Here is a 22486-nt window from a genome sequence, read left to right on the forward strand (position 1 = left end):
ACAGCAGGCTGACTCTTTCTGCTCTGATTTTTCCCTTCTGTTGTTGCTCCAAGTCGAATCCTTAACCATATTTTAATGCAGATACTGTTACATTGTGACAGACTCCTGTTTGTTTCACAGTGGCATCTGTTTTTCGCCTTGGAAACTCTTTGAAGGGAAGAGATCACCAAGAGAGAGATGGATTATTTCAATGCACTGCAGAGAGTGTTGCATGCACAAATTATACATAAGAGATAGTTTATTGTGTGCTTGGAACATTTTTTCTAATATTTGTATGAAAAACAAAATTAAAAACCCCACATACTGAAAAACAGTCATAAACAGAAATGTGAGTAGCTTGAAAGTCACTTGCTCTCATGGACCCAATTATCTAAATAAACACAATGATTTATAGGTGACTGAAGTGTAAGGCTTTGAATGAAAAAACTCTATAACATTTCCTTTTAATCTGGCCCCCAGAGATTTGTTTTAAGCTGAGCAACATATTAGCAGTGTTGGTGAATGCTTCAGTTAATTAAATTTGTAAAAGCAGAGTTTGTTCCATGGTGGCTCAGTATTATTTCAAATGCAGAAAAAGAGACAAAGATGTAGTTTTGGCAGAAAAGATGTTTTCATAGCAGCCATGTTTCAACTGAGTTTATCTGATATATAGAGTATAATGTTTAATCAAAACAAAATAAGGGTTGCTTGTTGCCTTAAACAACAGATGGGCAAATCTTCAGCCGGCGTAAATTGTCATGGCTCCTTACTTCAATGGAGCTAACACAATTTTTTATTAACCTCTGCGTGTGCTACGTTATACCGTCAGCAGTATATGTGACTGACTATCTGGGACAAAACTAATATTTTTACATGTAGACACAAAGGTTTTACTATGTTCATGATTTTTAAACAATTTTTAAACATCTGTACTACTACCTTAAGTTATACAATTAATCATTATAGCAAAAATCACCACATTTTTCTAAAAAGTCATTAATCCGGATACAATGTTTATTTCATAAGAACCCAATTCTACAGCATGCTGAGCATTTCCTACATATGCCAGCTGTCTTCAGCTCCCATTGGAATCAATGACAGTAAAATGTACTGTCTTTGCAGGATGAGCCCAAGGAATTATTCTTCCATTTCAATACACCTCATGGACTATGTGTTTCATCACAATAATATATAAATCAAATATAAGAATGTAAGAATGGCCATACTGGGTCAGACTTAAGGCCCATCTTCCAATAGTGGTCAATGCCAGGTCCCCCAAAGGGAATGAACAGAATAGGTAATTATCAAGTGATACTTTGTAAGGAACAAATATAGTCACTGCTCTTAAATGGAAAGTTGAACTGAAGGTAGTGGAACTACTTGTATGAATAAAGTTTGCAGGATCTTATCTTTAACAGGCTTAAATGTTTTTTCTAATTCCTTTGTGAAATGTAATTTTAATATAAAAAAATCCACAGTCTCTCTTAATGCCTTTCACAATGTAAAGCTCTCCAGAAACCTAATTGCAAGGCATCTTAATGTGAATGTGCTTTTTAGCTCATACATTGAATACAGAGGAATATTATCAAATAGTTTAAGCTCTAAATGTAAGCTGCCATTAACATGATTTAAATTTGTGAGGAAGGACCATCTGGGATCTAAATCATAAAAGGAAAGTATTCCATAATCCAGAACAAAAGTGTATTTTTGAAAAAGTCATTATTTTATAGGAGCTACAAAAACAAAGCAGTTCAGCTCCTTTCGTTAGCTGTTATTGGTTTTTAGCTAAGAAGCACTTTTCCCCCCAAGGTCTCTGTTGGCTTTGTTGACTCAAGGAAGTTAACAGATGAGCATGTTCCTCAACTAATTGATGCTAAAAATGTTTCCCACCAACTTTCTCTTAAGGGGAAGGCAAAAAGTGAAGTTTTTCAAAGCTGTTCTTTGAGTGTACGGTTTAGAACTCAGACATGGGGAGAAGGAGGAAGGATACTGAGGTTAGTAGCCCGGGTCTGTTGTTAAACATGTTTTAACACTCTGTGTAGTAGAAACAAATCCTTAAGATGATACACTGTGTAATTGAAGGCAGTTCACAGTGAGATCCAAAGTCTATAGCTAATAGGCAGTTGATTTTCATGCTATCTCATATCAGGCTGTGCTGACTTTAATGGGGTTTCACATGTGCATAGCAGTTCTCTGGAGTGCGGTCAGATGCAGGATGAAGTCCTTAATTGGGTAATGCTATAGGCCCCAGTCCTGCAAACCTTTATTTTTTGAGTAAAGTAGTTCACTGGGGGTAGTCACATAGGAAAAAACAGCGTTGTATTTTAATATTTGCATATCAAGCAAGAAAATAAAAAGCACAATCTTACAGTGTAGTTTACTTATTAATGATAATTAGCTCTTTACATTTTCGAAGTACTACTTTAATCCTCAGAAAGCCCCTTGTCAATTTTTAATTGTATTATGCATATTTTACAGAAAAAGGAATTTGGAATAAAAAGAGGCGATTTGCCCAAGACCAGAAACTGCAAGTCAGTTGTGTAGCAAGTTAGTGGCAATGTTATATGCAAAGAATGTTCATATTCAAAGGAAAGAATGAACAGTAAATATGAAAGATAAAGACAAACGGTGTTCATCTCTCTGGAAGTGTGCTGTGGGAAAGTATAAATGTGTGTTAAAAAAAATCTCTCCATGAATGCATAATTTAAAGGTTTACATAACTTAAGGCTAATACTATGATAAGCATGTACAAAATCATGTTAGGATTCCTACCAAAGGTATATTTTTATTTCCAAACTAGTAAGTGATGGGCATGGCCAATAAATAATGCCCTAGTTGTCCTGACTGTCAAGTGCTATTTCATCATGACATTGTGCAGAATATTGGTTTAGTACTGACGTTGTATTTCTACTTCCTCAGCACTGGCATATGATCTATTGCTCGTAGTTAACAGTAATTATGAAAGAAATGAAATTCTGCCTACATAAAAACATGGAATAGGAGAATTTATGTTTTCTGGCTAATGAGGTTATGGAATTAGAGAATTAATGTAAACCACCATTTGGTTACTCACTTGGTTTGCTAAGGAGACTCATGCTTAAAACAAACTGTATTCCCATGTAAGAAATCTGTTAGTGGCCTGTTGACCAGTTATTCAGAGACACTTTTGATCTCTTCAGATCATCAGCTTTCAAATAGAGGATGGCAAATTTAGCTCGTTTTTTAATTATTTGCTTACAGTAGCATGACATCCATATATGAGGGTGTTTTCCAGGCATGATAATGCAGAGTTAGGCCTTCATCCTTTCCTGCCTTAAGAAGCTCCAGTGTGCAGTCAGAGAGTTCAGAATTTTACAGGGTGGATCATTGATTTCATGGCAGTATCACAAAATTGTACACAGGTGTTGCCCAATTCTCAAAAACCGATTTAAAATGATACTTTTGTATCAATGCCCACCAACCCATATATTCTTGTCTTTCAAGATGTTTTTATATACATGTATTTCAGCTAATGCTGACAGACAATGCAGATTGTTTGGAGTGAACCTATTGCCACCTGACTTAGAGACATTTATTTTACCATGTGCAATAAAGTAAATTTCTTAACACTGGGTAAAACTCTATGGCAGCATTGCTCCTGACAGGAGGAGGCCAGAGAACACTCTGAGGCTATATCTACACTGCAGCACTATTTCGGGATACCAAAATAGCTATTCCATGTCTTTTGAGCATGCCTGTTATATAAAATATAAATATAATGGGTTCGCTATTCTGACGTGCCTGTAAACCTCATTCCATGAGGAGTAAGGGACGTTTTGGAATAGTGACGTATTTCAGAGTAATTGCTGTGTAGAAAGTGCCAAATTTTGAAATAAGCTATTTCAAAATAACCTTGAATTAAGAGCTCCAATTGCTTATCTTATTTCGACCTACAGTGTGTAAAACACACCCTCAAAGAACTGGTTCTGTCCTGCAGTTGCTTTAGGATCTATGCAGAAAGTGTCTTCTTTCTCTGAAGGGTTAACCAGCATTGCCCAATGTGCGAATCCCCAAACCTTCCTTTTAAGAAGGATACTTGTGGAGGAAGTTTTTTGTAAACTTAGAGAGTTTTTTGTATATTTCCTCCCTTCCATCTGCCTGATCTAAAGCCTAATGAAGTCAAGAATGATTTTGGTTGATTTCAGGACCATTAGTCAGCCTCTATAGCTGATAAACAAAATGTGGAGGGTAAGGTGAAGAAGGAGGGAATTCCACAGATATTTGTGTAAATCAGAACATGTCCTGCTATGTTCTGTAGCAGTCTGGCTTTCATTTCCAAACTTTCTGATCAATTATTTTCAAAAATACAATTCTTACATTATTGCAGTCAGTAAATTTGGCAAAAGGGATGTTCCAGTTTTGGCACTATGCCAGTGCATGATGAAAATAACCAACAGTCAGACAGAACATATGTGAATCCATGTGTGCATATTTATTTATACTGTATAGACCACCAGATCAACTTTGTTTAAAATATCTGTTGAAAACATTTTGAAAAATGGAAAATTTAAAAGAGAATCTCCATGCTTTTGTACAAACAAAACAAAATGAAATACTTACCTATGGGAAGAGAGGATATATATAATAAATATTTTTCATTGAAAAAATTCCAACCAACTGTGCTTCACTTCTACACGTTTTTGCCGTGGGAGAATAATGCATGGCACAATAAATGTGAATCTAAAAATCAAAATGTGTAAGACTTGACTGTAAGGAACGTTACACAAATTCTCCAATATGAGATTTATGTAATTCGCCAGTCTTTATAATCTCTGTAAAGTCGCAATGTACAGCGTCTGTTGTTAGAGCCCAAAAGAAATCTGCAACGTTTAAGACTTGTAGTACAATAGTATTTGTAGAAGTCCAGATTGAAGACTCATTTCTTGTTGAATAGTGATAGAAAAGTAGCTGTGTTAGTCTGGGGTAGCTGAAACAAAAAACAGGACTATGTAGCACTTTAAAGACTAACAAGATGGTTTATTAGGTGATGAACTTTCGTGGGCCAGACCCACTTCCTCAGATCAAATAGTGGAAGAAAATTGGCACAACCATATATACCAAAGGATACAATAAAAAAAAATGAACACATATGAAAAGGACAAATCAATTTTTTTGATTGTATCCTTTGGTATATATGGTTGTGCCAATTTTCTTCCACTGTTTGATCTGAGGAAGTGGGTCTGGCCCACAAAAGCTTATCACCTAATAAACCATCTTGTTAGTCTTTAAAGTGCTACATAGTCCTGTTTTTTGTTTCATTTCTTGTTGACTTCTATAGAAAACCAATTTAGCTAGTGTACAGTAATACTGCACCATGTGTAGAGTTAAAAGGTATTTAAAAAACACTCTGCCTCAGATTTATTCATCTGGGGATTTACTCATTAATAATTGATAACCCACTGAAACAAAATCTCTTCATTACTTCTTGGAATGATCACCTCTTCCCCCTTGTGCTCACTGTTCTTTTAGATGCACAGAAAGTGCCGCAGTGCTTTAATTAAGGCACAAGGCAGCCTCTTGTGTTCCCTGCAAAGGGCACACAACTAAATAGCATAAATGAAATGCATGACAAAGGATAAACATTTTATTGCCCTGTGGAGATAAGCTGTGTTTCAGTGTGTCAGAGGAACTACTTAAATACGTATTTAAAACTACTTTTCATGATCTCACAGGAGTAAGTTCTTATGATGGATCATTAAATCAATGAAATATTCCTAACGTACTGCAATGTAATACATCAAATTAAGGAATATTTGGTGTAAATTTGTAGCAGTTGTAATTACAATATTAGGGTGTGACCCTGCAAGCTCCTACTCCCATAAAGAATTATTGATTACAGTGGGACAATATGCATGAGCATGGATTCCTCATGTGAGTCAGAGTTTGCAAGACTGGGCTCTATTTATCAGCCACAGAAATACAAAAAGACGTTATGCTGCTTATAGTGCTAATAAAGTATACTTGTGATTTAATTTAACCATTTATCTTATTTTTAATGGGAAATCTACCTAGCTGTAAGGAAAGAAGTTCTTACTGATGGCTTGATTGCTTTGAGGTTATTTGCCAAGTTCTATAGGAGTCTTAAAGTTTCTACTATTTGCTGCCAATTTCATAGTCTAATTTTTTTTAATGTACAGGAAATATGAAGATCACATAATTAAAAGAGGAGCCTAACAAATCTTATGTCTATTTTAATGCAAGGTTCAAGATATTACTTGTATTTAATTGAAAGGTGAATGCTATAAAAGCCTTGCCACTTTGCTGTTTCCAAATGACAGCAAGTTTTAAGAAGTGACAGAAAGGGAACAGTGTGCAAGTCCCAGATCTCAATTTCAAGCTTCACAGCTCCAGCTTTTCCTCCTACCTCCATTTGTGGCTCCCTCTGGATTTATATCTTCTAAAAAATATTGTTTCTGACCAAATGAAGAAAGGACATTTAAAATGCTAAACTACTTCTATCTGAGATTAAAGAAAACTGAACCCTCATCCCATCCTTGCAAACAAAGTTATTAAGGCTATTGTAACAGGATGTGCAGTGCTTCTACCTTACAGCAGTCTACTCTGCTAATTTATAGCACTGTGGTCAGAATGCCTGATTCTGTACTTCCTTAAGCCAATTCAGCCATTGAATTCAATTCTGAGTTGGAGTCTGGATCTTGGTCAATGTACTGCCATGATCATTGTACTCTTCTGGAGATCAGTGCATATCATAAACTGTGTGGGAGCCAGGAACCAAATTGTTTTCAGCTGTGGGTTTCTGGCTGTGGAACGATCTTCCAAAAGAGATTCCATGAACCCAGATCTAATTTGCTTTAGATAAATGACATACGTCTCCTTCTTTGATTACAAAATTTCCACCCTAAGTGGAAAATCACGTTTATAATATCAACTGCCTCCAATGTCTTTCTCTTGAAAAATAACAAAAACAAAAATTAGCTACCTCAAGCAGGATTTTCTGTCTCCAGTAAGGCGGAAGAGCCAGAAGTCCATTATGAAGTCCATTAATGCCTTCAGTCTTGCCAATCTAGTTACATGGAAAATGCCAAGATGCTATTGTTACAAGGAGGAGGGAGAAAAATTGTTCTCTTTGGCCTCTGACAATAGGACAAGAAACAATGGGCTTCCTAACTGTCAGGGTGGCTAAACACTGGAATAGATTGCCTAGGGAGGTTGTGGAATCTCCATCACTGGACATATTTAAGAGCAGTTTGGATAGACATCTCTCAGGGATGATCTACATGGTGCTTGGTCCTGCTGAGGGGATGAGGGACTGGACATGATGATCTCTCAAGGTCCCTTCCAGTTCTAATATTCTAGGATTCTATAGTTTTTCATGCTAGTAAAATCGCTCTACATTAGGCATCAACATTCAGATTAAGATAATCTTATTACTAGAAAACTAGAAGAACTAAAAATGGCTGAGTATGGTAATTATTAAGAATATATGTATCTTATAGATTCTCCCCCCTCCACCCCACTATTAAAGTATGCTTTAATTTTTATTTCAAGCATTGATGTAAGCCTGGGTTGAAAATAATCTCTCATTTAAATCTCTAATCTCCTTGTTGTTATTATTTTTAAAACAACTAGAACTGACTGCATACTGTGCAAATTTCTAAAATACAGAATCAGTGTAATGCCCTTCATACTATGGCCAATTATTCAATGTAAAAAGTATATTGTTTTTCTGTTTCAGGAAGTGCATTGTTTGATCTATTGTAATATGCAAGATTGTATCATTTAATTTAGCAGTGTCACAGATTAAGTTAATTTAGTATTTCTTTATTCTCATTAAATGCAAAATAATTGATCCAGCACAGTAGATTATTTGAGCTAATGCAATGGATGATTTAAGATATATTGTTTGTAGATCACTCATTATTTATTAATCTGACACATTTGATGAAGCATGTTGTCGATCTAATTGTTTAAGGAGAGAATTGGGGAAAATGCATATAGGAAACTAGATATTAAATTTGTGCTTTGAGAAACTGTCAAACTATTGTGTAGTTTTAGTAAGTTTTAATAAAGGAATTTTCTGTTTAGTCTATTAGAATTGTGAATAGTCAGATAACACTAAAAATGTTAGAAATAACTCAAGGCTAGTTGGGCAGAATACTTTTTCACAGATTTTTTTCTGCATGATTTGAATAGGAACATAACACAACAATCAAACACAAGAAGTTAAAATTATAATGACTAATTTAAAAGGGATATTTTACAATTGGCTTTTTTGTCACAATCTTAACCTTATTAATTCACTGATAGGTATAGGAGTAAGCCATTTATGATATTCAATGGGCTATGGGTTAGCCTTTTCAGAGAATGGTATTTTCAAAAATTGGCCCCATAGATTGTGTTGTAATAAGCAGTTCATTCTGACAGTAGTACCCTATTCTCCTGCCTTTGTACAGCTGGAGACCATTTGATGGATATTTCTTCATGTATCCTGGATTCAATCAGCCATGGATTAGTAAAATGAGCCCCTCATCCATAGTTCAGTGGAGTATATCAAGAGCATTTCCTGATTATTTTTTGATGTAGATTTATTGTTGTTGTCTCGGTTTTATGGCTCTCATGATAATAGTAGTCATGGGGCAGAGTGTTGAGGCACAGCAATAGGTGAGGAGTGTGCGCTCTTGGAGTGACTTTGGGTATGAGATGGGGCTCCTGGCAGGGGCAGAGTTTTGGAGTGCAGGAGTGAGGAATGCAAGCTCTTAGGCAAACTCTCTTCCAGCCTGGAGCCTCCTCCTGCACCCACATTCTTTCCCAGAGCTTGCACCTCTCACTCCTTCCACTCCAATGCTGTGGCTGCAAGAGGGGGCTCCAGGCTGGACAGAGTATTAGGTGCAGGACGGGGTGAGGATTGTGGGTTCTGGGAGGGAGTTTGGTTGCAGACTCATCAAAGACAAATGCAGAGTCCTGCACTTGGGATGGAAAAATCCCAAGCACTGTTACAGGCTGGGGACAGACTAGCTAGGTAGCAATTCAGCAGAAAAGGACCTGGAGATTAGTGTAGATGAGAAGCTGGATATGAGTCAACAGTGTGCGCTTGTAGCCAAGAAGGCTCATGGCATAGTAGGATGCATTAGGAGGAGTATTGCCAGCAGAGTGATTATTCTCCTTTATTTGGCTCTGGAGTATTGTGTCCAGTTCTGGGCTCCCCACTACAGACAGGCTGCATCTAGACTGGCAAGTTTTTCCGCAAAAGCAGGTGCTTTTGCGGAAAAACTTGCCTGCTGTCTACACTGGCCGCTTGAATTTCCGCAAGAACACTGACGATCTCATGTAAGATTGTCAGTGTTCTTGCAGAAATGCTATGCTGCTCCCATTCGGGCAAAAGCCCCCTTGCGCAAATGCTTTTGCTCAAGAAGGCCAGTGTACACAACGCGTTATTGTTTTGCGCAAAAAAGCCCCGATCGAGAAAATGGTGCTCGGGGCTTTCTTGCACAAAACCGCATCTAGATTGGCACAGGCACTTTTCCGCAAAAAGTGCTTTTGCAGAAAAGCATCTGTGCCAAACTAGATGCTCTTTTCCGCAAGTGCTTTTAGCGGAAAAACTTTTCCGTTAAAAGCATTTGCGGAAAATCATGCCAGTCTAGACGTAGCTAAAGGGTGTGGACTCATTGGAGAGGGTCAAGCGGAGGGCAACCAAAATGATTAGGGGACTGGAGTACATTACCTACGAGGACAGGCTGAGGGATTTGGGTTTATTCAGTCTACAGAAGAGAAGAGTGAGGGGGGATTTGATAGTAGCCTTCAACTTCCTGAAGGGAGGATCCAAAGAGGATGGAGAGAGGATATTCTCAGTAGTGATAGATGGAAGAACAAGGAGCAAGTCACAGTAGAGGAGGTCTAGATTGTATATTAGGAAAAACTATTTCCCTAGGAGGGTGGTGATGCACTGGAATGGATTCCTAGGGAGAGGGTGGAATCTCCATCCCTAGAGGTTTTTAAGTCTCGGCTTGACAAAACCCTGGCTGGGATGATTTAGTTGGGGTTGGTCCTGCTTTGGGCAGGGGGCTGGACTTGATGAGGTCTCTTCCAGCCCTATGATTCTGTCTATGGTTCTGGCACAGGAGATAGGGGTACAGGCTGCAGCTGGGAGGCCCTTACCACTGGTGACTTCCGGTCGGCAGTGCAGCAGAGTTCAGGTAGCCTGTCTGTGCCTGGGCCCATGCTGCTCCTGGAAATGGCCCGCATGCAGTCATCGTCTTTGTATGGCCCCTGGGAGAAGGAGTCTCCATGTGCTGCACTGCTGCCCACTCCCATAAATGCCACCCCCATTGGCTGGTTCCTGGTCAATGGAAGCTACTTCTTGGACAGTGTTGAGGGCAGGGAACTGCCTCACTCCTCCACTCTCTCCCAGCAGAGGTTGCAGAGACTTCCTGTACTCAATCAGCCAGTTGCTTCCAAAAGCAGCAGAGGCCCAGACAGGCAAAAACAGCCTGATTGACTGGCAGAGTCTCCAGGATCTACCAATCAGTCGCGATCAATGGGTTGCTGACCCCTACTTTAAAATAAGTCATACATTGATTAATAGTTTCGGTAACCAATATATTTGATTTTTAAAAAGTTCTGAATTTTTCCTTTGTAGACTGTAGAATTATCAGTTTCAGAGGGGTAGTCGAGTTAATCTGTAACCGGAAAAACTTAAAAAATAACAAATAGTCTAGCAGCACCCTAAAGACTAACAAAACATGTAGATAGTATCATGAGCTTTCACAGGCACACCCATTTTCATCTGAAGAAATTTAATCTGAAGTGTGTTGTGCCAATGAAAGCTCATGATATCCTCTACATGTTTTGTTAGTCTTTAGGGTGCTGCTAGACTATTCACTGTATTGTAAAATTTGTTTGTCTTATTTACTTTTTAACTTTGCAAATATAACTCCTTAATATGGAGAGGTGATGAATATGTTTAGAATAGGTTATTTAATATACAGGTTGAGCCTCTCTAATCCAGCAGTCTGTGGTCCAGTAACATCTGTTCTCCAGCATGATTTTAGTAGCCAGATGTGCACTTATCATGAGTTTGGCCACGTTTCCCAGGGTCACATAAAGTTTGTTTACAGCCACCACTCCTGGCTCCCAATGTTTTATGCTGTTATTTACATCTAATTTACCCCTAAATGTCTTTTAAGAGCCCAGTAAGCAGTGGAAGTGTTGGTAAAGCTGCTAGACAATATTAACTGTCCATGGATTGGCAAATTCTCTGGTTCGGAACTGGTCAGATCCCTAGGATGCCGGACTAGAGAGGTTCAACCTGTATTTTTTTTAATACTTCCCAGGCTGACAATTTTGAAAAAATGAGTTAGTTATCAGTAATTTAATAGATTAAAGTTGTCAGGATATTGGGGTATGTTTTTTACTTTAAGGTTTTATATAAATGTGTGTTACAACAGGATCTGCTTAACTGGCATACCACAGTAGACCGTCTGCATCCCAATTCATTTACTGTTCTGATTATGAAAAGACTCCACTTGATTCATTGGCTTCAATTGGAGCAGAATTTGACTCTCTCACTTTTTCACATTACCGTTTAGATTCATAATCTTACTACACATGAATATTAGCATTTTTTGTGGGTTGAATCCTGAGGCCATCACTGAGTTATTACTCAGTTCTTATTATTAAAAGTCTTCCATTTAATTCAGAAAATGCGTATAGATTAAATGGAGAATAATTTTGGCAAAATTATGGTGAAAGAGAAGACTTTATGTGCATATATGGTGGACATGTCCAGTCACAGGGATGTGATTCGTAGCCAAATATTGTAAATGGTTGGGTATTTATTACCACATGATCCTTTGATAATCCTCTTGTGGCTTTTTAGTGGAAATGATCATCTTCAAAGATATGAAGAACTGAACTCTCATCTGCTGCTAGTTACTAGATTGCTATTCTCAGTGGTAAAAGAAAAATAACTCAAAATTAAAAGAATGGTTAAAAAAATTGTGGGGGCAGGGGAGGAAATCACACACAAATTACTTACCCAGCAGGCTAGAAAGAGGACAAAGAGATACTTAGCTACTGCTTACAAAAATAATTCTGCACACCAAGGGTTGCCAGATGTCCGGTTTTCACCCGGACAGTCTGTTTTTTCTGGCCCCTGTCCAGTAAAACAAAAAAACCCAGAAAATACCAGACATGTAAAATGTCCGGTATTTTCTGTTTTTCTTGGATGGAAGGCCAGTGGGGACATTCTTCCCCTGCCGCATCTGGTGTGGATGGGGGGAAGTGAGGAACATGGGGAGTCTTAAAGGCGTAGCGACCTTTTTTTTGTTCTACCGTTTTGTTTCCTGTGTTGTCGGTTATTTTGGTCAACAAATTTGGCCTCCTTTTTTTTCTCAACCAAGTTTTTTCCTGCCATGTTCAGGATTTTGGGTGAAAGCATCAGGCAAGCCAATGCACACCAGTACTTTTTTTTTTTTTACTGTTAATATTTGATAGACATGCCTCACTTGATAAATATGAATTGAGTCAGTAGTTGCACTCAGCTTAATAAAATCCCCTAAAACAAACAGGCCTGGGCAGTATAAAGTAGCTCACTTTGTAATGTTGTCATACCAAATAGATTTGATCATTATGTTACTCGTGATGTTTCTCTAAACAAAATAATAAGCTCAGTATTGCAGTACTTAAGGTTTTATTTCTGATAAATAAATATTAATTATGCACCGCCCCCCTCCTTAGGTAGCATGCGTTGCTCTCTTTACCTTTGCAGCTTATTATTTGTACTTGTTGCGTCTTTGCACTGCTGATTATGATGCACCTGGGGAGAGTGCCCTACTTGCCCCATCCTTGTTATGCCCATGGTAGCTGTAAGGATCTGAGGTAAAAATTCCATGGCTGAGGACAGACAGTACTCTGTAGAAGATCTGATATTTTAAAACTTCTAATCATAGATTAAAAAGAACCAGAGAGTTCTAGAGCATGATGCAAAATACAGCTCTAAACATTGGCCTTCCCCAAATTAGGCCCCAGTTCACCAAAGCACTTAAGTGCATGCTTAATCTCATTGAATCCAAAAAGTGAAGCATGGGCTTAAATGCTTCATCAGAGACTTGCTGAGCTATGGAATGCTTGGCAACATTTTCCTAGAAGACAGGAACCAAGAAGTAAACCTGGTTAAGAATGAGGTTAATCAAAGGTTGAACAAAGAGGTCTTTTTTGTCTGGTAAGGCCAAGTTGATGTGACTATTAGTTCATTATTTCTGGCACCTACATATAATAGAGATAGAAAAAGAAATGCATAGTTTGATAGATTCACACGTATAAGGATAATGGAATAAACTAATAAACATTCTGATTCACATTTTGGAAAAAGGCTTCTTGCAAATTGTAGTTTTTTACAAATTACAAGATTGACAGGCCTGCATGCACATAGGCTAGGTCTACACTACAAGCTTCTTGCACAAGAAGCTTTTTGCGGAAGAGATCTTCTGCAAAAACTTCTTGCACAAAAGCGCATCCACACTACAAAAGCTCATCGAAAAAGCGATGCGCTTTTGTGCAAGAGAGCGTCCAGACTGCATGGACACTCTCTTGAAAGAAAGCACTGATAGCTATTCACAGAATGGCCACCAGGGCACCTGTGCTTTTTTTGATAGGGTGTTTTGCACAAAAAGAGGCAGTTCCCCATGCACGCACACCTTTTTGTGCAAAACCCCCTCCATTCTGTCAATTTACTTGCAAAAAAATGCACTTGTGGTATGGATGCTCTGCGAGTTTTTGTGCAAAAACTCTGCAGTCTAGACATGCCCATAGACAATAGCTACTTCTGAAAAGATTTCAGTAACATCTGAAAAAGATATTTACTTCTCAAAGGACTTACTGTCCAAAAGGACTTCATACCTTTGCAGACGTCTCTTGGCTTGGGAGAGCACAATAAGTTTTTGATGTAAATAGCTTTGGTCTATCAAACATCATGGCAATTAGTACATAGTTTACCCATTAAACAGTTCACATATAGTTTACTACAACCTTCTAAGAGATATATAAACAATAATACTACTTCAGGCAAGTTTCATTATAAATTATCTTGAATCAGTTATAGTAACAGACAAGGATTGTTTGTTCACAATGCAGCCGCTCCCTGAGTTACAACCACCTCCACTTACGACCATCCGCACTTATGACCAAAGCAGTCAAAAATGCGGATCCGAGTTACGAATGGTGATCTGCGCTTATGAACAGCGCAGTCGCCATGTAACTCTATGGGATCTGAGTTACGAACACTTCGAGTTACGGACCAAGTGTTGGTCCGTAACTTGTTCGTAACTCAGGGAGCGGCTGTACGTAAACCTACCATTGTACTGCTTTAGCAATGCAAGTTCGCATTTCAAAGTTCTACTTTAACCTAATGTAACAGCCCACTTATCATTTATGCATTATAAATCTTTAAAGGTCGATCCTGGGTCATTCAGCCTATAAGCTGGTTAACACTTTCTTGTCACGTGTCACATTTTAATCCAAGATTAAAATCTAATATTTCAATCAGATGTCACTGCCTGCTAATCCTACATGTCAAGAAGACAAGAAAAAAATCAGTATGATGAAATGGCAAAGTTCAAGAGCTGCATTCAAGCCATATGGGTAGTCTTCACAAAATGGAGAACTAAACCTATTGAATCCCATAGAAAAGAGTGTAAATTCAAACTATGGCTGGATGAAAATAAGAATTAATAGGGAATTTGATGAGCCAATAGTCAAAGACATAAAAAACTAGTAAGAATTTCCTTATATATAAAAAGGAGGAAATCTGTAAGAGAATTGATGGGTCTGCTGAATCATCTGGGAGCTAAATGAACAGTGAAGATAGCAAGGATGTTGTGGAAAAATTAAATTATTTCCTAGCTTTTGGGTAACAAAGATGAGGTACTATGAGATGGGAGCTTATTGGAAGAAACTGGAAAATAGCCACAGGATGACACCCGAGTTCTGAAGGAAAGTATGGAGCTACTAACAAAAGCAGGCAATCTCATTTAAAATCAGCTACTATATGAGAGTTCTGGAGGAGAACAAATCTTGGTTGGGGAGTCTTCCTCTCCCATTTTCCTCTCCAGGCGGGAGGACTGTGATGCATTATGGCAGGGCTGGACAATCCATTCTGGGCAAAGAGCCAAGATAGCAGTGGATCCAGAATGAAGTTGTTGAGCAAAAAAAAAGCTCTGCCCCTTATCCCCTTATTTACGCACGTTTAGAGGCTTTTTGGCCACATTAGGCTCATGCCAGCCAATGCCATCTTTAATTCTCATCTTTCAAGGCCGCACCAGGTGGCTCCCCTGCCTAGGTCAGCACAGGGAGCTGGGAGGAGAGGTCCATTTTTGGGGGGCGGCTTATGAGCCAGGGAAAGGGGAGGACTTTAAGAGCCGCACCGTGGGGGGCAGGCGGGAAGAGCCACATGCGGCTTGCGAGCCTCAGATTGGCCATGGCTGCATTATGGCAATGCAGCTCAACCAGCAAACCCAGTCCATAGGTGAGAATGGGAACAAGAGTCACTTCATCTTCCATGAGGTGCTGCACCAGCATTTACAAATAGAAATATTTTTGGTTTTGAATTTCTGAAAAAAAAATTGACATTTTCATTATGGTGGTGGAAAGGGACGGCGTTAAGGTGGTGTGAAGAAAGGATATTTTTGACCGTGGTAGTCTGTTGTTTCATGGATGGGTGTCAGCATATGGCAGAGCTCCTTCTATTGTGGGTATTCACACAGGCCCAATTCTTTTGACTTTTGCTCCTCTCCTTGCATATACATAGATGCATCAATCATAGTGTGAGTTGTCTGTGCAGTCCTGTCTCTAAACCTGTAACTAATCTGATTGTATAAATCCATACTTGCCAAACACCTGTTTGCTCCTGATAGGTATGTGTCTTCAGCTTCTCTCTGACTTGAGTGAGTGAAAAAGAATAGCGGAAAAAATGGGAGGTTAACCTCTTGGATATTTTATGAGATTATTGTATTATTCATAAATTATTTATGACTTTGATTCTATACACTTTTTCCCCAGGTTATGTCTTGTACAACTGAACAGTATGATTTACCTTAAATTGCCCATCCGACATGCATCATGAATCCCTGTACACTCCACTGGTTCTGTTCTCGTCTCTGGCCTTCACTAGTGCATAAAAGACATTTGCATAAAGTGATTTTTGCATGTAAATGTGTTCAAGCCAAAGCTCCAGAGCATATTGTTATAACATATATACAATCCACTATATTTGTTTTACTGTGTAACTCAGTAATTGAGTAATTGAGTCTATTTGTTTTTTTAAATTAGCACTAAACACTCTGTGTGTTTAGTTTTAAGGGGTCACTTTTATGGTAGTCTTTACAGTCTCTGTCTTCTGGACAAATATAGGTCTCTGTCTTCTGGACAAATTTATAGAAATGTATAGAAATTTATAACTTTATAGGTTTCTGTCTTCTGGACAAATTTATAGAAAAGCTGAAACATAAAGAATCTTATGAGAAAGGATGTTGCTTACAAAAAGCTGTATTCATTTACTGACTAGCTTAGTGGTTTGAGCATTGGCCTGCTAAATCCACGGTTGTGAGTTCAAACCTTGAGTGGGCCATTTAAGGATCTTGGGCAAATCTGTCAAGGGATGGTGCTTGGTCCTGCTGTGAGGGCAGGGGGCTGGACTTGATGACCTCTCAAGTTCCCTTCCAGTTCTATGAGATAAGCATATCTCCATATATTAACATATACTGACCTATTGAGAAGAACAGCATGCATTATTAATAGAGATTACCCATGTGAAATCTACATATATACTAGACTGGATTATACTCCCATGTAAATGGAGTTTTGCATTGGATTTAAATTAGAAGTAGAATGGAAGTCTATAGTAATGCAAATTAGCATTAAAGGGCCATATCCTCAGCTGGTGTAAATCAGCATAGTGCCACTGAAGTCAATGGAACTACACTACTTGATAGTCTGGTCCTAAAGCACATACACATCATTTCACTTGGGAGGAGCTCAGTCATTATCTTCCTGTACAGTCAGAATTCCCATTTGTCTAATTGGGATTGGTAATTAGTGTGCAAATTAGAGAGAGATGATGTTCCATTTATGGAGGCCCGTGAAGTATATGTGAGCACACTACAGCAAGAACTGCATTTAAATGCTAAGGAGATAAGACAGTTTTTAATACTATAATGACAATTTTGAAATTAATTTCCAGTCTTTTTATAATTACCATTTTTGAGTCAATAGGTGCCTTACTCTCACATGCAGCTACCCACCCACCAGCCAGTCCCTGATAGGGATGTAAAACTTCATTTAATCAGTTAACAGTTAAATGTTAAGTTTAACCAGTTTACCGATTAACCAGGATCCTGTGTGCGGGACGCTACTCCAGCCTGTCCAGAGTGCCACCAGCTCATAGGCCTGCTGGCTCCTGGCCCCACCAGCTCTGCAGGATTGCCGGCTGGTTGGCCTGCTGTGTGGTGGGCCTGTCCAGGCTGGAGCAGTCTCCTGCCTATGGCATGCCACAGGCAGGGGCTGCTCCCAGGCACCAGTTAACCAGCTATTGGTAATGATCACTGGTTAGCCAGTTACCCATTCACATTCCTAATCCCTGATGTCCTTTCATCTCAGTTCTTGTGCTGAAATAGTAACAAGAACATCCCTGCGAGATGTAAAAGAGACTGCATCCAAATCTTACTGACTAGATCCACCAGGCTGAGGAAGTATGTGAATGTTGACGTGCCATAGTAGAACTGCACCTCAAACCTTTCAGTCCAATATCAGAGTAGGGACGTTCTTATCAGAAACAAGGTTGGATCTTGCTGGTCCAGCACCCTCAGGACCCAACTGGTCCCAAACAAGGATATTTGCCGGACCAGCAAAGGTCCCTCCCCTTGTGGTCTGTGCTGCCACCAGGTTAGGGCTCCAGCCTGTCCCCACTGCTGCCCAAGCCCCCCAGGGATCTCTAGATGCCACCAGTCTCACTGCTGCTGGGGTTGGAGCACCATTGCTGTAGTTCTGCAGCCAGGGCAGAGCTCTGCAGCTGCCAGGCTCTGCAGCCAGGGCTGGAGCTTCCTGGCTGCTGCTGAGGCTGGAGCTCCTGGGCCGCTGGAGCCAGAATGGGCCCGGGGCCAGAGCTACTTGGCCACAGCCAGAGCTCCATGGCTGCTGATGAGGTGGAGTTCCCCAGCCACTGGAGCCAGAGAGCTCCACTGGGGCCAGAACTGCCCACCGTGCTGCTCGTCTACATCTGTCACTGGGCTCTCGGCTGAGTCGCCGGTGAACCTTATGGTCCTCCTGCCCCACCGCCAGACCTCCCGGTTTGTGGGCTCGCTGATCCAGGAACATCTGTGGTTTATGCCGGACCATGGACGTTGCCAAACCATAGTGTCCTGGTTAAGGGAGGTACAACCTGTACAACTGAAAATGGATCTTTGGACCCAGCAATTTTGCTGTCTTGTTTAGCTGCGATTCATTTGCCTCACAAACTGAAGTTCCTTTGAGATTCTTCACCTTTTTGCTATCTTGGGACAAAGTTCAGTCGCAAAGTAGAGGTGAGGACCAGCTAAGACCCCACTTGCTCCCAGGTGATCCATTAACTGCACCCTGGCACTAGTGGAAAGCAAGAATTTCTACCATGAATGGTCTGGGAGAAATAGAACAAGATTTCCTAGAGGCAGAGCTAGCCCTAGGGACAACAAAGCAGCTGCAGTGAGATAAACAAGTAATGAGATATTGCTGCTGTATTCTTTGGATCCCAACAGATGTTTAGCATTTTTACTCTGTGTTGATAGGTTTTATCCCAACTTCCTCCCACCCTCCTTACCTGCTGCTCATCTTTTTCCACTCTTTTCTTCCATCACTCTCAGTAATCATCTTCCTCATCCTTTTATCATCTCCCTTACTCCTGTTAACCCCCTCCTGCTATTCCCTTCTCACCTTTTCTTTGCCTGTTAATAACAAAATAAGTAACTTAAATGATGGAATTAACAAATCCTTGCTTGTCACCGTGAGTGAGTGAGTGTGTGTGTGTGTGTGTGTGTGTGTGTGTGTGTGTGAACATATATCCCTCTCCTGTGCCTCCCCCCATAGAGCTAGAGCACAAGCACCAGTTCACCCTGTTGCTGGAGGAAGCTCGATGCCCTGAGTAGTGTGAGTGAGGGCAGATCAGCAAGGTTTGGGTGTGGGTGATTGGTTTTGTTTTGGGTTTTTTTGGTGGGTTTTTGTCTCTCACATGGAGGTCAGGTCAATGAGATATTTCTTTATTTTTGTTTGTTTTTTGCATCTCACTCGTGTATTGTTCCTAATTGATTTTTCTGTGGCCTCAGACTGAAAAAATGTTCTCTACCCCTGTTTTATAGTTTATACCCTTGTGGGGAGAGGTGTTTTTTTTTCATATATAATTAGAAAAGTCCTATCATGTTTTAGGAATTGCTGTCATACAATTTATATGTTAGCTGATATTCAAGGTACAAATTTTTAAAATGAAGGAAATTCAGTGTCATTCAGTTAGTGTTAATGCCCTAACACATTACCATTTAAGTTAGATTAACTTGACTTTGAATGAAATATTAAATGTTATATTCATATCATTTGTGTCCATTAGCTGTTATTTTAAGAGTTTGAAGTATGGGTGAAATATATAATCAGTTCTGTAAATAATAATTTCTTGCATTTTACAGTTGTGAAAGTGTGTCTCTTTTGCATATTGTTTTGTGGGAAAGAGTTGTTCCTTTATTTGAGGGTGACAGTGTTTTGATCAGGCATATATCAAATGCAGAAGTTTGAGGGCTTTTACTTTTCCTTGGTTTCTATAATTACCAGATATCTAATATGAGCTTGCCAGGTCCAACATGCTAATGATTGCTTTCTAGCTTTTAGAAAGACAGAAATTATATAGTAGCTATATCTGATCAAGATTCTGCTACAATAGTTTAACTAAAACATGTGACACTGCTTTGTTAGCATTGCAAAACATATATGATGCCCCTTTTCTCTCAGTTCAGAAAATAATAAATCCAAAGGTAAATTTCCTTTAGTAGTACTCAGATGGCTATGGTTATACTGGGCCATCAATAATAGATGAACTGCTTTGCAGTTTTCTGACACATCATGGGGAATATCATGAATCATTTTCAGATAACAGGGTAAATGTTCTGTCTGATTTTACTTCTCTTACAATACTACATTTTTCTGCTTTGTTTGCACATTTCCCTGAGCAAGCAATATATTGTTGAAAAGCAGTGTATTTTCTTCCTAGATTGTCTTTTACTGAATTGACTGTGTAGACTAAACAGCTTGCTTTAACTTAATTCTGCTAAATCTTCAGAATTATGTATTAATCCTTTGTGTTTGGACCTGATTTTACATTCCAAGCAGCATGTTCACATCCATTCTGTGCTGAGATGTGTGAAACAACAGTGCATAGAAAGTATTCTTAAATATCATGCTTGCTTTGCTGCAGTCTGAGCCCAAAGACTATTGGGGAAGGCAACATGTTGTTACAATGTTGCCAGTGATCTTACAAATGTATACCATGGGTCTAAAGGATTGTTGTATAGTTTCCAAGTTTCTAGAAGAATGGTCTGTAACTTGTTTCCTTTTTTCATTATAATAAGGTCTTTAACCACTATGATTACATTGGACCTACAGATGCACAAACCGTAGTATTTGAAATTAGCAAAAGACAGGATGTGGGAGTTAGGTGAAACAAGAACAAAATGCACAAGATAATCCAGAGTTGATTTTGCAAAAAAAAAAAAAAAAAAAAAAAATCTGAAACTGCCAAAGGAATTTCTCCATTTCAACAGTAAACAGGGCAGTATTATTATAGGTGTGGAGTAGTATAAAATTAACAGAGTATTGCTGGACTTGGGACTTTGTATATATATGGTATATATGGTCGTGCCAATTTTCTTCCACAATTTGATCTGAGGAAGTGGGTCTGGCCCACAAAAGCTCATCACCTAATAAACCATCTTGTTAGTCTTTAAAGTGCTACATAGTCCTGTTTTTTGTTTGCAGATATGTGTGAGTAGAGAATGGGTCACCCTCCATTCCCAGTAGGGAAGGGGGAGAAACAGGAAAAAAATGGATGTGCAACCTTAATTCAGCCTCCTTAGGCATAGGCACTATGATAGAGAATTTATTCACATGATCACATAACAGTTTTCCTGCCACACAACTCATGCCTCATTCAGTGTAGATTGTGCTCACGAAATGGGTAAGCTATTCAATGCTTTATTTTCTCCTCGTTGTGACCCTATGCCTCATTTATGGCACTATTGAAACTGTGCTCTTAAAAAAGGAATTATGTATTTCTTTATGGATGTTTCTCAATCACTATAGTGCCTGTTTGTTCCAGAAATGTTGTTTTTTTTCCATATGTCTGGATTATAAAGGGTAGAATTCCATTCTGAGTGATGGTCTGTAGATGGGTTCTTCTGTGCATGTATATGAATTTCATATGCCCAGGACCAGAAAGTTTTTGCTTAACAATGTCCATTTGTCCACTCTTCTGCTCCTCATACTCCTATCTGAGTATATAAGGTTTATGTGGACTGACTGCACTCTAGTCTCTTTCTATTGTAGCATGGGCCTGAGATGGAACCTCCTCATTGTCCACAGAGAATAACCCCAGAGGATGTGACATCCTTACTGTGTTGGAATATCTTCTTTCCTTAAAGCCCTTATGGTAATCCACAGTTCTTAGTCTCCCATAGGGATAAAATTCCCTTGTGGCTGTACTCTAAATTTACCTCCATAGAGATCTCAGATTTCCCTCTGAATCAAATAGTCAACCAGTCTACCTTCTTCTCTGAACCACACACCTAAAGTGAAAAGAGAATCCTGCATTCTGGGGACATCAGTCAGGTCAAGCATTGGTATCTATCTCCAAAGAACAAAGCCATTTAGGAAATCACCTCATACCAATTGCAGAACAAATGACAAGGGGAAATAGTGTCTTTCCAGAGTCTTTCATCAGGAGGCATTCTACTGTGTTACAAGTTGGCAAACACTCTACCATCACACAAGGCATGAGACGTCACTCTTCTAAAGCCCGCCCTGTTTCTGTAGGCTCACTTAGAGATTTTTCCTCTTGTTGAAATATGTAAAGTGGCTACATGGGGTTCAGTACGTACCTTATGAGACATTGTACTCCAGCCCGGCTTCTGCAGCTGCTGCATCCCACAGCACAGCAGTCCTGTCAGCAGCAGAACCACAGAGGTCTTTGCACCCTCCTTCTCAGTGAACACTGCTTGTCAGTCACCGACAGTGGAATACACACAGAGATCACCGCTCAACCAAGAAAGGAAGCTTATTTACTGAGAACAGTAACTCGAGTCCTTTTTGATGCATTGTCTTTATCTGTGTGCCATGGCCCTGCCCCATGCTTTATGAAAATTGGCTTATGAAGATGAATGTACATAACTTGAACATGCTTTATGCAAAACAGGTCATGAAACATAGCAGTTTTACAGTTACAGTC

At 39.3% G+C, this 22486-nt stretch overlaps 1 protein-coding gene across 2 annotated transcripts in view; it reads left to right on the forward strand.

Moving 5' to 3' along the window:
• Nucleotides 1-22486, forward strand: part of PAG1 (phosphoprotein membrane anchor with glycosphingolipid microdomains 1) — a 185998-nt gene that overhangs the window by 1274 nt on the left and 162238 nt on the right. The gene's annotated exons all lie outside the window — the stretch shown is intronic.

Source organism: Pelodiscus sinensis, chromosome 2, assembly GCF_052426305.1.
Source record: "Pelodiscus sinensis isolate ZL-2025 chromosome 2, ASM5242630v1, whole genome shotgun sequence".
NCBI lineage: Eukaryota > Metazoa > Chordata > Testudines > Trionychidae > Pelodiscus > Pelodiscus sinensis.